At 31.5% G+C, this 17568-nt stretch overlaps 1 protein-coding gene and 1 long non-coding RNA gene across 2 annotated transcripts in view; both read right to left on the bottom strand.

Annotated features, from left to right (window-relative positions):
* The window catches only part of LOC139524314 (uncharacterized), a 102144-nt gene that overhangs the window by 2997 nt on the left and 81579 nt on the right, over window positions 1-17568 (bottom strand). The gene's annotated exons all lie outside the window — the stretch shown is intronic.
* LOC139524315 (uncharacterized) lies at window positions 11814-12553 on the bottom strand. The gene is made up of 2 exons (XR_011664768.1): window positions 12335-12553; window positions 11814-12068 (listed from the first exon to the last, which is right to left on the bottom strand). It is a non-coding gene; the product is annotated as an uncharacterized lncRNA (long non-coding RNA).

The raw sequence follows: 17568 nt of genomic DNA, 5'->3' as shown, positions 1-17568 counted from the left end.
CAGATGGTGTCAGGCTGTATTTTGTACAGTCATGTCCATAAGTACTGACTACAGAGACTTACCTTGTTGTGTATGTGTTACTGGACAGTCCGCCTTCCGAGAGGTATGCAAGTAATGCTTCATCATATCAATAAGAGACTGGTCTGTTGGTGTAAGGCTGTATTTTGTACAATCATGTCCATAAGTACTGACTACAAAGGCAACAATGACAGTGGCAAAGCTGAATGTGGACATTCTGAAATAGAGTAGTAGTTATCATACAATAGAATAAAATATAACAAATCAAAATAACAACACTATGAACAAAAGAACATAAAAATATTTTACTTTTTACCTTACTGACTTCAAGGAATTCGTGTTAGCGTTTATGCAGTATCTTCTTTATATTTTATATCATGGATTGATCAATATTGTTAATTTTGAAATAGCGTGTCGAATACATTCGATAGCCTAACAATATATTTTTACATTTTAAATGAAATTAAATCTTATTATTTTAATGGCATTTAAAGAAACCATCGTTTATTATTAATTTTTTAATATTAAACAACAGTATTGTAGTGAATGTTTTTGCTTTGTGATCTGTGTTTTTTTCATTTTATCGTAGCATCTTCATATTTCTGTAGTTGGCAATGCCTGCTAGTTAATCAGAACACTTGTGCTTATCACTAACATTTTACAATGTTTTCCAGCACGCCGAGGTTACATACTGATAAACGATTAGTAATGGACGTTTTAATTGCTATTCATCTATTCGCATCTGATATAAAGTTCATTTGTATATCAATTCACATATTGAGATATATTAAAAAAGTGGGACGAAAGATACCAAAGGGACAGTCAAACTCATAAATCTAAAACAAACTGACAACGCCATGGCTAAAAATGAAAAAGACAAACAAACAACAGCACACATGACACAACATTGAAAACTGAAGAATAAACAACACGAACCCCACCAAAAAGCTAGGGTTGATCTCAGGTGCTCCGGAATGGTAAGCAGATCCTGCTCAACATGTGGCACCCGTCGTGTTGCTTATGTGATAACAAATACGGTAAATAGTCTAATTCGGTAGGTCACATTCATGAAAGGGAAGGGGATTGTAGTTACGACGTAAGGAACATATCCGATATCATTTGTGAAACGGTTATTCCATAACGGTCAACCAACTCGTGATGGCGTCCGTAAAATTTACGTAGGGATGATTTCAACTTCACCATTTGATACTCTTGGTTTAATAGCTTCCTTGTGAGCAGCAACCCTCTATCAAGAAAATCATGATAAGAGATGCAAGCACGAGAATATCGAGATATATACCCCGTATGCAGGTGCTGCTTGAATGTTGCTACTTAGAAATGGAAAGTTCACAATTGGAAAGCTGAAATCAACTCTTTTGTCGTAAAGTTTTGTTTTCAACCGACCCTCATTGTCAATTTCTAGATGTAAGTAAAGATATGAGGCCGACCTAACTGTATCTGTAGTATCCTTTATCTCTAGGGAATAGATGGGATAGATGCGTTCTACATAGTCACCAAATTTTGAATTATTTAGTGAAAGAAAATCATCTATATAGCGGAAAGTAGAGTTAAAGGATAATGCTAACTTCTTATCTTTCTTCCTAAGAAGTTCCTGCATGAAGTCAGCCTCATAATAATAAAGAAACAAGTCGGCAAGTAGAGGGGCACAGTTTGTTCCCATTGGAATGCCGACAGTCTATTGAAAAACACTTTATTTGGCTTATTTTTTTTTTTTTTAACTTTTTTGGATTCGAGCGTCACTGATGAGTCTTTTGTAGACGAAACGCGCGTCTGGCGTTTATATAAGATTTAGTCCTGGTATCTATGATGATTTTATTTATCATTGCGATTTCAGAAAATATGTAGAAAGATATAGCATCATCTATTAAATGCGAAATTTATCATTGCCATACGCACTCAGTAGATTTTGAATTTACAGTAACCATCTTCATTTGGGGTTCAGTTGTCTCCTTTAAATACCAGTCATCAACTGTATTTGGCATATTTTCGTTATTATTAACTCAATTTCCTCAAAAGACAAGGTATGATAAGAGGCATGTTTGGCCCCCCTTTTTCCTGATTTGAGAAACTTTTATGTTGAAACCCATCCTGCATGTGAAATGACCTATAGTATCTGTTCTTAAACGTATCACCTTATTTTGCTGAAATATGTCCCCAGATTTTTGCAAAAAGAGTCTTAAAAAGGGCCATGAACAACGAAAAGTGTTTTAAATCTACAATTTTGTGACGTTTGATGTTCCTGAAGAGTTTGACATGTCTGACGTAGAAAGTGTTGATTCATATGTAGAAGAATGACATTAACCTTGTCTATATGAATGACTTTAACAAATTCCTCGCAACTGTTTTTGTTTATTCATAAGATGTATATTGCTGTATATATAATTTTTCTTAAAAAAAAAACCACATTTTTTAACCACAAGATTTATTTTGTCTCAACTTGTAACGTAAGACGTGGAAGACTAGATTTGGTATTTTTTTCAATTTTTCAATTTTCCACTTTTTCAACACATTTTTTTTTAACTCCAAGCACTTGATAATACACATGCCACTTTGTTTAACTCAGGAATTTGTTGTGTTTGGTCAAGTGTGTCTTGTAATTCTGTCAATTTCCCTTATTACTATTGGTAACAACATTAACATAATGTTAACGCACGTTAAGATATCTAATCGATTTATAGAGTTTTAGTAGAATATTTCATACCAAGTACATTGTTATAATTGTTTGCAATTGTGACAACTATCTACCAGAGACCTTATGTGTTAATTTCAAGAAATCTAGCAATATAATATTTAAGAAAAAAATGTAAAAGTTCATCTTCATTTGGGGTTCAGTTGTCTCCTTTAAATACCAGTCATCAACTGTATTTGGCATATTTTCGTTATTATTAACTCAATTTCCTCAAAAGACAAGGTATGATAAGAGGCATGTTTGGCCCCCCTTTTTCCTGATTTGAGAAACTTTTATGTTGAAACCCATCCTGCATGTGAAATGACCTATAGTATCTGTTCTTAAACGTATCACCTTATTTTGCTGAAATATGTCCCCAGATTTTTGCAAAAAGAGTCTTAAAAAGGGCCATGAACAACGAAAAGTGTTTTAAATCTACAATTTTGTGACGTTTGATGTTCCTGAAGAGTTTGACATGTCTGACGTAGAAAGTGTTGATTCATATGTAGAAGAATGACATTAACCTTGTCTATATGAATGACTTTAACAAATTCCTCGCAACTGTTTTTGTTTATTCATAAGATGTATATTGCTGTATATATAATTTTTCTTAAAAAAAAAACCACATTTTTTAACCACAAGATTTATTTTGTCTCAACTTGTAACGTAAGACGTGGAAGACTAGATTTGGTATTTTTTTCAATTTTTCAATTTTCCACTTTTTCAACACATTTTTTTTTAACTCCAAGCACTTGATAATACACATGCCACTTTGTTTAACTCAGGAATTTGTTGTGTTTGGTCAAGTGTGTCTTGTAATTCTGTCAATTTCCCTTATTACTATTGGTAACAACATTAACATAATGTTAACGCACGTTAAGATATCTAATCGATTTATAGAGTTTTAGTAGAATATTTCATACCAAGTACATTGTTATAATTGTTTGCAATTGTGACAACTATCTACCAGAGACCTTATGTGTTAATTTCAAGAAATCTAGCAATATAATATTTAAGAAAAAAATGTAAAAGTTCATGGAGGTCACGCTTTTTACGCATTTTCCTTATATGAAGTGTTGACGAACACTTAACTTTGCAAACTTTTTTACGCATTTAAAATGTTCCTGATATTGATTAACAGTTCCCTAACAGACGAAAAACGAATTCTAGAAGCAACACACATTTGTTACAGAATACTTTGTGATCCGCTTTTCATTTTTCAATAGCATTTTTAGTCGCTTTGTGTTAAATAAAGTTAAATAGTAAGGTCTATGCTTTATTTGTTACTCTTACTATTGTTTATAAAGATAAGTGTCACTTAAAAGTTCTTTTATACTACTCAATTTGTTAATACATGTATTACCTAATGTAAAGAACCATCAACAATAACTGTTGACGGAACCATACAAGTCCATGTGAAATTCTATTTATGAGAATAAAAGTGTATAAACAAGATCATTAATTATGAGTTATTTGTATGTGAATATAGATGCTTTAATATAAAATAGACTCTTACCAATTTTATGTACAAACGTATGAATGAAATCTGATATGAAAAAATATCATTACTTTAAATTAACTTTCTTAAATCCATCCATAAATAGCACAAACTACATGTGATTATTATTTAAAGTAAAGCAAACAATGTCGATATGGCAATCTTCTCCCTCCTCTGTATATGCTTTAGCTGGATGCCAGTATGATAGTTACTGAAAAAGTTAAAATTGAACTGACTTTTTTATTTCTATTATCAAGTCTTTTATACAGAACTAGAAAATCGGATGAGTAGATATTTGTACAATGAAAATAGTAGTTGTCTTTAATTTAAACATGATGATAGTTGCTTACAATATTTGTGTTGCTATGCAATATATAGACTTCTTACAACAACAACAAAAAACGATTGATAAAGATATCAATATTATAGTGTACTCAATGCGAAAGAAAGTTTTTAAAAATTACCAACACTCATGCTTGGGATTAAACAAAGGACTCATTATTAAACAGTTGCTAGGCACTATTTTTTTTTATTGAAATGTTGTTGATATACATGAACTTCAATTGAAATTACTTTTATCTCTTACAGTTAATTATTTTTATATGAAATCATTTTGTTTTTATTTACAATAAAATGATTGTGCTCACATTTCTTTTTAATTATCATTTTGTGTCTGTTGCTAAGCAATATTTGTGTTGCTATGGTTGATTTCAACATCCATAAAAAGAATAAGGATGACTGATCAATCATATCAGTCTGAAAACAAATTTAGATTTAAAATCTACAAATATTGCTAATTTTTTATATCCCAGACCAAACTTTGAACTGTTGCTAGGCAACAACCTTGTTGTTAGGTTGTTACTAAGAATTCTAATTCACTAAAATTTAACGTGAACAATCGTTCGTAACTTCAGGATCCTATAAAGTAAACAATAGCATTTAGAATTGAGATCATTTGTTTAGATAATACTTTCCATAAGAGATAATTTTGCTTTTTAATAAAACCGTTGCTAGGCAACCATCCCTTGACCGGAACATAAAAAAATCATTGTTTTCTCAAGTTTCTATACAAAGGCTATCAATGATATGAATATAAGCTTATTTTGAGAGGGGGCCAAAAACGCCCCTTATCATACCTTGTCGTTTGATGCAGAGTTATTGATGTATAAGTTGCTTGTCACAGTTAATGGGACTTATAGCAGTAATTTGGTTAAATTTTAAATAGACGAGACACATGCTAGAAGTTTCCGGACACTAACTAACAACAGATACCTGTTCTAAGTCAGTCCTGACAACAGTCCATGCATGGACATCTATAACTGACGTTTTTGATCTACATGCTTGTAGTCATAAACAAGAACAGGTCCAGCAGTAAGTTCAAGCATGAACTGAAAGTTAGTGTCCTATCGTTATTCAGAAGTTCAAGCATGAACTCAAATCTTCCGATTGATATGATTCTCAAGTTTGGGAATTAATCAATCACAGTGACAGCAACCGAGACGGCTAAACGCCAAGTGATGTTTATTTTATTGTATGTATATCATGTAGTATGTATCTTAGTTTATTTTATCTTCATAAATATATATTCTATGTTTTGTTTTGTATATAGCAGTATTTAGAACATATTGATATTTTTCTTCATAGAATACGGGTTATTTTTTTTATACACGAGACAATGCCTGTGCCAAGTCAGTAATATGACAGTTGTTGCCCATTAATGTGTTTGAGGTTTTGATTTTGCCATTTGATTACGGACTTTCCTTTCGAATTTTCAACGGAGTTCGATATTTTTGCGATTTTACTTTTCTTTTTTTTTTAAAATAAATCCCTATATATTTGATCTATTGTCTGAATCTAATTATAACTGATGCCTTTCTTTAGCTATAGTCAATTTGAAGCTTCTTTAAGCTGTTGACAAATTCATCGTGTCTTTTGGTGTATGTGGGGTTTTATTTGAGTTAAAATTAGTTTTTATTTTATTTCTTTTTAATTTCCACTTGTTTACACTTTACAAATATGTTCAAGCTTTTATTTTTACAAATTATTTCAACATAAGAATAGGAGCAGCACATTTTAACTACTGTAAATGTATACTTGTATAATTACAAAAGGAGCATAAAGTATTTAATTCATTGAACTAAAAATTATATATATGTAATTGAAACACAAAAATCAAAAGGCATTAAAAATAGAGGTCAATGACATATTAACTGGTTATGAAAGATAACAGTTGATTTCTTGTTAGACGGTTCTTTTAGACACTTTTTAAGTTATTGGCGGTGTCGATATATTGTGTTTTGTGGAAAAACATCAATTATGACCATGCATCAATGGATTTATTATAATTTTTACTCCTGTGTAAAATATTTGATTTATTTTATAAATCAGGTACATGTATCAATGATTATCCTTTTTTTTTTTTAGATTAATAACAATATAGTGTAAAATTCAGAATGAAAATGGGGAATGTGTCAAAGAGACAACAACCCGACCATAGAACAGCCAACAGCAGAAGGTCACCAACAGGTCTTCAATGCAGCGAGAAATGTCTGCACCCGGAGGTGTCCTTCAGCTGGCCCCTAAACAAATATATACTAGTTCAGTGATAATGAACGCCATACTAAACTAAAAAAATTGGACACAAGAAACTAAAATTAAAAATGATACAAGACTAACAAAGGACAATGGTTCCAGATATGGGACAGGCGAAAAAATGCGGAGAGGTTAAACATGTTTATGAGATCTCAACCCTCCCCCTATACCTCTAGCCAATGTAGAAAAATCACATATCAATACTCACATTAAAATTCAGTTCAAGAGAAGTACGAGTCTGGTGTAAGAAGATGTAAACAAAGAATAAACTTATAAAACAATACATAAATAACAACAGAGTACTAGCGGTTAACTGACATGCCAGCTCCAGACTTCAATTAAACTGATTGAAAGATTATATCTTCATTATATGAATATCAGGCACAATCCTTCCCGTTAGGCGTTTAGTATCATACCATCATAAAATATATGAGAAGAGCATAACTCGTGTCATGCCAACAACTGGTTGTTAAGTAAATGTGTTTAGTTTCGATGCAAAGACCCTATAAGTGAATCAATATTAACGCCAAAATATGCAATCTTTAATGACCTGACAACAGTATCGTAACTATATTACTTCTTTATAAGTCTCTCTAAAGGTTTTGTTGGCTTCTGAGGTGAATACTGACATTTTTGTGCTTTATAAAGAATATATCCATAAAAAAATGGATGTGAAATACCTGAACGTATAAGAAATCTGCATGTTGAGCTTTATTTACGAATAATATCCTTATACCAATGCTAAAATTAAGTAAATATTTTGACTAGTTAGTGATATCGAAACCCTGGTGCAATAATTTTTTCAGTAATACATAAATTTCCCTCGTTAAAATCTAAAACATTGTTACACACACGAGCGAATCGTACAAGTTGAGATATATAAACAACGTAAGATGGTGACAAGGGAACGTCACCATCTAAAAATGGATAATTAACATTAGGAAATGAGAAATCATCTCTTTTATCATAAATTTTAGCATTAAGCTTTCCGTTAATTATATAGATATCAAGATCGATGAAAGAGCAGTGGTCATTGTTAGTATTAGCTTTATTTAATGTAAGTTCAACAGGATAAATTAGTATACATACTGAAGTCGTCATTATTGAGAGCCAAAATATCATACAAATATCTAAAAGTATTATTTAATTTGTGTATCAGATGTTGTTTCTTTGTTGATTTTTGTCATAAATTTTCACTCATAGCAGTACGAAAACAGGTCCGCAATAAGTGGTGCACAGTTAGTCCCCATTGCAATTCCGATAATGGCTTATATCTGCTTACATTATCGTCTTTTGATCTCTGATGGTAGATAGCTGTCTCATTGGTAATCATACAACTTCAATGAAAAACAATACTTTATTTTTTTTGAGGGGATGGGGTATTCAGATTTGACATTCTTACGTGAATTTTAGCATTCCTTACACTCCTGCCTGCGTAATCATACATTGCGCAGTGTGGTTAAAATATGAGGCATAAAAATGTGTAGCTAAAATCTTGCGAACAAGCCTTTTAAATTTAAATGTCCCTATAAATTGATATATTTCCAAGGATTGCCTATGAAAGCTTGTATGTTTATTTTTTATTGAATCCTGTAAATGTATAACACTTGTTAGTCATAAAGAGCTGCGACAGCGCCATGAGCGCACGATATGCCTGTCACTTCTTTTTTTTATAGAATAAAGTTCCATAACTCCACAATGCCATATCAGAAATTTATAACAAAATGTAAAAGGAATAACGACGTGCTGTCCTGTGCATTTTAAGGCGAAAATTTGATTTGAAGTATAAGTTATTTGAAGAGCTTCAAGGGTTATGAATTACATCTTGTACTAAAATATCATAAATAATTTGTCCAGAAGGATAATTGATAAGGTTTCACCACCCCAATTGCAAGAAACCAACATTTCAGTTTTGACATAAATAAAATACTTCAATAGGATTTTCTACCAAACGAATTGATAACCTTATCTGTATTGGCAAAACCTTATATGAATTTTATGCTCTCAATGCGACCTATTCAAATATGTTTTTTGTGTAAAGTGTGGTATTTATAATGAATTTATGTACAACCACTGGTACAATGCCATTGTTGGTGGAAGTGTACCCCCGAGGTTATTACCATCCCAGTACTATGTATTCATGATGACATGCATTATTATGGATATGGTCATTAATCTAAATTAACATTGTTGTCATTATAATGGATTTTAATGTGACTGTCATAAGGGAAAAGTCAAGCTAGCTATACACTAAGCTTTAATCGACCATATTCTATGAAGGAAATGTCTATACCGCGTCAAGAAAATGATAGTTGGCATGTTTGATGTGTTTGAGTTTTGATTTTGCCTTTTGATAAAGGACTATATGTTATTTCACTTTCGAACAGTTGACAACACTTTTGTTATTGTTTGAACTACCCAAGAAAGATTACTCAAGCTGTGTTTGGAAAACTTCTGGAAATTTACGGTTCTTAGTGCTCTTCAACTTCGACATTTATTTTTCTTTTTGTCATGTTTTTTATTCGAGTATCACCAATGAGTGTTTTGTAAACGAAACAGGTTGTCTTGATTTGGGCTTAGACATATTGCCACTTTTGTTTACTTCTGAACACTAGTAAAACACTGGCTGGTCGAAATGTATCAAGTTCACAGTCACGTTCAGTCAGAATGGTGAATATGAATAAAATTCCATTCTCCGTATTAAGAGATTTCCACGTTCTGTACACGTTAATAACCTTTACAAAATATCTGTTAGTGGCCTGTAAGTGCACATCGCTTCTTACAAGGCCAAATGTCTGGCTCTATCTAATATTCCCTCGTTTTCCTGTGGCAGTTGAAAATAACTTAACCTTATCCCGGACAGCCTCAATTACAAAACGTACATATTGTATTTATTGTTAAGTTGTTCTCGTCATAAACATGGATTAAATCTTGACACTGGACGTGTAGCAAAAACAACCAATCAATCAATGCACTTAGCGTGCAATATGTAAAGTTTGGTATCTATGATGAGTGTATTTATAACCGCTAGGACGATGCCATTTCTGATAGAGTTTTCTTTCATAAAACATATGTAAAAGTATAACCAGTTATGTATTTAGGATTACTGTGCTAATATAAACTATAATTGATAAGATCATAACTATATTTATATGGTTCGGGGACAAAGGTATCGCCCCTTTATTTTCGTTGTCTAAAAATTAAATTCCTGCTATGAGCAGTGCAATTTTTTTATACCACTTGCTACTTTTTTTTTTTGGGGGGGGGGGCCTTAAAAAGCTAATCGGGGGAAGAAATTTCATGATAAAAAGGCGTCCTGAACTTTATAGTTAAAAATGCAATACTAGATGGCTGTGTTCTCGTGCTAGGTGTTTACAAATTTCCAATTTTCGAAGTACCAATTATGTAGAAATCTGGCAAGGCGATATAGTACTCCACCACCTCCATATCGTTTCGGCAAAAACATTGTATTTTAAGGTTTCAAAATACATGTTTGCTTTACGATAGAGTGTACTATTATTGCTATTTTTTCTCCTGTAAAATTTCATCAACATCAAAATCGGTTACAATGACCTTGACCCTTTGCATTTGTTGATCCCATATCAAAACGCTTCTTTTTTTCCCCTATAGATTTTTTTTAAACAACGTAACAGTCACCTAAACATTTGACCTTTTGACTTATAAAATCAATATGATCCCTTCCACGTGCTATATCTTCCGTCTTTATTAGTTTCATTCCAATCGCTAAGGGACACTCCAGTTTCGATTAGGAATCAGTTTATCGAGACAAAAATGATTCTAGTTACCTGGACATATTGACCTCCAATGCAATAGTCTTTTTTTTTGTTTCATCTTTCTTGCATTTGTAAAATTTTCATTCAAATCAAAAAGGCGATACTTAAGTTATCAAACTCTTTTGTTTCGGACACTGAGACGTAGGGAGAAAGAACGATAAGTGTTATCGTATGCTTTCCGAATAATAATAGGGAAGCATGACAACTTTCTTGGAAATTTGAAAACAAAGCAGGAAATTGTCTATTTGCTCTTTGTTCATATCAAGATTGTGAAACGATTCAATTACTAGTGCATGGTCAATTCCACATCTGGTTGAATGCAAGTCCCCAAAGTTCTCATCTCCTCAGTAGTCTGGTTTTTTGGTACTGACATGATTTTTAGTATATTTTTTCTTCGTCAATTCTCAATTGATAGATAAAGATATTAAATCCTTTTAATCAAATTGGTCTTGAATTATGCTATACCTTTTATGTACCTTATGTACAGCTCCTAACGTTTGTACCTATATGTACGTCCATGACTTTCAAAAGCCTTAGTTTGAGTGTCCCTTATGAAAGTAAATCTCTAAAACGCGTCTGACGCACGAAATTTATAAAGTGTCATTTTCATCCTTAAGTTATAAATAAGAATTCTGATTAATCGATAACGTAAAACATATCGATGGATTAATTGATTAGTATTAAAGTCCATTTCTAGCACTGTTGTGTTACTTCGTGACAATCAGTTTTCTTGGCGGAGGAATCTGGAGTGCCAGGAGAAAACCACCATTCTTTGATACAACAAAAAAGCTAACAATCCTAGTAAACTAAGATCATTTACCGGATTTTAACTCACTCCATCATTGTTGAAAGACTAGTGATACACTTGTTGGACTTAGACCAATCCAATTACCCCCCCCCCCCCACATGAGGCTCATCAAAACATAACAAACAAAATATTTTAAATCTATTATTGTAATATCGCGTTAGATGTTTACATCATAATATACCAAATCGTGAATCAAAACAATAACATAAGCATCTTAATTAACCTGTACGAGTACCTCACATATAAAATCCGAATAAAAGAAGAATCATTGCTTGATATCCTCAATATCAACAAACAATCTGCTAACACAAGCTTATATCATATAATAAAGAAATTTGTTTTTAATTTTTGACAGTACAGTAGACTACCATGTAAAGTAAACTTTCAACTATTAGGAAATAAGTAAACAAACGAGAACATTTTATTATTTTTATTTTGTACAGACGGTACAAAGCACTTCAGTATTATCTTTGTATGGGGGACATCTCAGACTACCACATTTCGCTCTGACAGGATAAAGCAAGGCACCTTCTTCGTTGGAGGATCGGTTGTCCAATGGTTCTGCGTCTTTGTCTATACAGATAAAATCTTTAGAGTTATGACCTTTGTGTTCACTAATCAAGAAACCACTGTACTCAGATTTCCATCCTTTATAACAGGACTTCCTTCCTGATTAAGATAAGAGCAACAAATATAGATATAACATAAACAACTTATAAAATTTCTATATAACAACACATTTATGCTTTATATATACATTTGAACCTATACTTAATGATTGCAGTAACTCAGAACAATCAAATATTTGAAGAATTTGCATTCAAAGTTATGTTCATATTGAGCCTCATAGTGAACAATACAAGTGATTACGTACCATATTTAGAACACATTTCTTATGTTTGTTAGGTAATGATCAAAATACATAACAAAACTACCTGCTATCATTAAAACAGAAACTTTCCCTTTCCGCCTGCAAACAGAACATGGGACCTCTTTTTCATAAAAACTAGCAGGAAAACCGGATGGATTATTGCTAGAATTTATCTGGTACTCAGCACCATATAGTCCATCATTACCCTTGGATGTTTCACCATTTTCAGGATCACTGGGTAAACAGAGGTAATTGGAACCTCCTCCTTTATTAGCATAAAAGTTCCCTCCAACCTGCCCTGAATAAGTTTAAGGTAAAAATCTAATTATAAATGTTATTATTCAAATATTCAAATTATATATTGCTACAAACAATGAAAAAGCTATTTCAAAGCAATGTTTAAAACATGCCAGTAGAAAAGACAATACCTTCGACTTTAAATATGTGTTATATATTGATAAACAAGCATTAGAAATTGTTTATTTTCAAAATCGTTTCTTTCAATAACATCAAACCTTATCCAGACACTAGCCATATCATATCTTTGAATTCCACGAAAATCTTAAACAATGTTATTTTCTACGGACACCAGGCCTACTATAGGAGAATGCGTGATATGAATTATAAGAATAATAAAAATGATTAAAATAAAAATAAATTGAACTATAAATACCTGCATACACAATATCTGTACTTCCAGGGCATGTTTTCTTCCCCCATCTGACATATGTCACACCAACATCTTAAATTTATATAAAATGTTTATTTGTTGTATGAATAAACTCGTCACAGACCAACAAACCCATAATAAAGATGAATTACAAAACAGCTTAGTCCGGTGCATCTTACATGACGAGGAAAATACCGAACGCCTAGCCATTAACGTGTTTACAAATAGGCTATTGTTAACATATGCTTTTACGCAAATAGAGTCCTTAACGAGCCTTTTAATTTGGGGGTTAAATAATTACCCAAATACTAGTTTCTATTGAAAAAATAAATGTGTTTTCATTTAAAACGGAAATAAACTTATATATTTACACGAACAATTTCATTAATTCGGAAAAAAAATCCTGGTACCTTTGATAACTATTTACGTCATCACATACCAGTACAGTCGTCTGATCATCAATTTTATCGGTTGTGTCCTATTCCCGGTTTTGACGATTTTATTTGAGTGTAGATTCGCATGACGGGTGATGCATGCATAGCGGGAGACGCTTACACTTCAGACTCATCTTGTCTCTTTTCTTTTTGGAGTTTATCTATATTTCTCGGTTTTTGGTTGTTATCTTTATTTGTTTCTACTTTAAAAAAATTGGCGATTGTAGGATTCATTTGGTTAACTACTTTCGCATTAATTTAAAAAAAGATTGTCAGTTTGTTAGTGTGTCCATAAAGTCGATTGTGTAATGACAACAGAGACTTGCCCTGGTGTGAGGGTATTACAGGACAATCCGCTTTCCGTGAAGTATGCAAGTAATGCTTCATCATATCAATAAGAGACTGGTCTGATGGTATCAGGTTGTATTCTCTACAATCATTTCCATAATCACTGAATACAAAGACTTACCTTGTTGTGGTGATGTTACAGGACAATCCGCTTTCCTGGAGGTATGCAAGTAATGCTTCATCATATCAATAAGAGATTGGTCTGATGGTGTAAGATTGTATTTTGTACAATCATGTCCATAAACACTGACTACAAAGGCAACAATGACAGTGGCAAAGCTGAATGGAGACATTCTGAAAATAGAATACTAGTACACAAATGTAATCATATAATGAGACAAAACATTACAAATCAAAATATCAACACTAGGAAAAAAATAACATAAGCACATTTTACTTTTTACCTTTAAGACTTCCAGGATTTCATCTTAACGTTTATGCAGTATCTTCTTTATATTTTATATCATGGATTGATCAATATTTTTAATTTTGAAATTGCGTGTTGAATATATTCGATAGCGTAACAATATATTTTGACATTTTAAATGAAATTAAATCTTATTATTTTAATTGCATTTAAAGAAACCATCGTTTATTATTATTTGTTTTTTTTTTGCTAAACAACAGCTTTGTAGTAAATGTTATTGCTTTGTAAACTGTGTTTTTCGTTTTTTGTCTTGTATTTTATCGTAGTACATGTATCTGCATATTCTTGTAGTTGGCAATGCATGCTAGTTAGGTAGAATAAAAACGCGTATAATTATGACCATATTGGTCAAGGATGGGCACGATTACTGATAAATGTAATCGATTAATAATCGATTACATGAAGGATTTTTGTGCAATCGATTAATAATCGATTACTCAAATTTTAGTATGTAATCGATTACATACTTTTCGATTACTGTCAATTACATGCTTCAACATTTCAACAAAAAAATAACATGCCTGAGTAAAACACAATTATATTGCTCAACATTTGTATAGTGGAAATTAAGAACTTTACCAAATACATCATTTAAAGCATTGATTCTAAATTAGAAGTTAATAGCTGTTGTTTAGATCAAATCTCTTAACATGCTTAATGAAGATTAGAAATATATAAAAAATCTTGAAATTTTGACTTTCAACATAAATGTAAGATGTCATCGCATTGCAACAATCACTTATTCATAACTAATTGTTTTTAAAAAAAATTTGCTTTCTTACTGACTTACGTTAGCTTTTTTGTTTTTACTCTTAAAAAAAATATTTATGCATAGTTAATTATAATGTTTAAGGAAATATAAAAAAAAAGTAGAATAATTAATCAGTTCAGCTAATTTTTAAGATCAAAATTATTAAAATTATAATGACATGCATGATTTAAACCTTTTGTTTGGATAACCATCCTAATTACAGATTATTTAACTGTCACTGGAGTTCAATTTATAACCTGGGGCTAAATATTGTAAATTTCCTTCTTAATTAGATAATAAGATAATTGAAATAAAAATAAAGTATGTTTGTTATTGATTAGAAGACTCTCATTAGTAAAGGCAAGAATGTTGTTAAGATTTGTTAACTTCTCCAATCAAATTATATACAAAATATATCTATAGTCTCAAAGGGATACATGTATCTTTTTCTAAAAAGAATTGCAATGCATTGCCATTGGTTCATTGTTAAAAGGATTTTGTGTTCTTTTTTAATTTAACTTATATACATTATATCATAACATTTAAGAAATCAACTGTTTATATATTCTAAGCTTTAATTTCAACTCTGATTGAAATGATGTTGTCAGGAAATTTAATACAAATAAGCTTACTACTTTTAAAAATGTACTACAGAACTTAAAGAAAGACGGACACATTTCTTATTTTAGATCTATTTTATTATTTCAAATCTATTTTCTTATTTTAATGTTAAAGCTCTTGAATTATTGACAAGCATATACATCCATTTGTTTCAAAAGCTAGATATAAAGTAAATTTAGGTAGGGGATCTGGTTGCTCATAATGCAGCTTGAGACAATAGATAGAAATAAGGCAGTTGCTTAACTCTCAAGTATTGTTGATGCATAATATTTTATCTGTACTACAAAGAGATAATATACATATTTTCCTCTGAACTAGGTTATTTTTCATCAAACTATTTTACTAAAGTAATCGAAATGTAATCGAAAAGTAATCGATGATTACATCCAAATTTTTTCTGTAATCGATTAAATTACAATTACATGTAATCGAAAATGTCTTCGATTACAGATTACTGTCGATTACTTGAAAAAATGTAATCAATTACAATCGATTACGATTACAGATTACCATTACCCCATCCCTGATATTGGTACACAATCTTGCAGTTGGCAATGCTTGCTAGTTATGTAGAATAAATACGCGTATAATTATGACCATATTGGTACATATTCTTGTAGTTGGCAATACATGCTAGTTATGTAGAATAAATACGCGTATAATTGTGACTATATCGGTATTCTCATAGGGTCCGACTATAAGCGTATATCCGGATATTATGAGTATATACTCGTTTCGTTATTAACGGACCGGACCATATGAGTATTAAGAACATATTGATATTTTTCAAATAGTTTAAAAAAAATATTTCATAGGAACACAGCTTGTTCTATTTTTTTTTACACGAGACAATGCCTGTACAAAGTCAGGAATATGACAGTTGTTGTCCATTAATGTGTTTGAGGTTTTGATTTTGCCATTTGATTACGGACTTTTCGTTCGAATTTTCCACGGAGTTCGGTACTTTTGTGATTTTACTTTTTTTTTTATAAATCCCTATATCTTTAATTCAATCTATTGTCCGAATCTTAGTATATCTGATGCCATTCTTTAGCTATAGTAAATTTGAGGCTTCTTTGCGTTGTCGACAATTTCATTCTGTCGTTTGGTGCATGTGGGTTGTTTTGCGTTGTGATTAGTTTTAATTTTATTTCTTTTTAGTTTCCACTTATTCACATTTTACAAATATGTTCAAGTTTTTATTTTTACAAATTATTTTCAACAAAATAATAGGGCAGCACGTTGAAACTACTGTAACTGTATACTTGTATTATTACAAAAGGAGCACAAAGTATTTAATTCATTGAACTAAAAATTATATGAAAATAATTGAAACACAAAAATAAAAAAGCAATAAAAATAGAGTTCAATGACATAACTGCTTATGAAAGATAACAGTTAAATCTTGTTAGACGGTTCGTTTAGATATTTATTTTATTTACTGAAAGTCAGTGACAAAGTCGTTAAACACTTCAATAATCATGATAGATATTTCTTAAGGTATTGTAGGTAACGATATATTATGTTTTGTGAAGAAACATCAATAATGAATATGCATCGATGAATCTTTATCTGCTTATACTCTCTGCTTATATATCCCGGATATATTGATGCAAAAGGGGATACGAGTTTAGGATGGGTTATGCAGATTAGAAATTATTTTAAATGTCTCTATAAATGGATATATTTCCAAGGAATGTCTATCAAAAGAGGGACGAAAGATACCAAAGGGACAGTCAAACTCATAAATCTAAAACAAACTGACAACGCCATGGCTAAAAATAAAAAAGACAAACAGAAAAACAATAGTACACACGACACAACATAGAAAACTAAAGAATAAACAACACGAACCCCACCAAAAACTAGGGGTGATCTCAGGTGCTCCGGAAGGGTAAGCAGATCCTGCTCCACATGTGGCACCCGTCGTGTTGCTTAAGTGATTACAAATCCGGTAAATAGTCTAATTCGGTAGGTCATATTCATGAAAGGGAAGGGGATTGTAGTTACGACGTAAGGAACATATCCGATATCATTTGTGAAACGG

This window comes from Mytilus edulis, chromosome 5 (genome assembly GCF_963676685.1).
Source record: "Mytilus edulis chromosome 5, xbMytEdul2.2, whole genome shotgun sequence".
NCBI classification, from domain to species: Eukaryota; Metazoa; Mollusca; class Bivalvia; order Mytilida; family Mytilidae; genus Mytilus; species Mytilus edulis.
The sequence above is the reverse complement of the archived record's forward strand: the minus strand, read 5'-3'. Positions and strand labels throughout refer to the sequence as shown.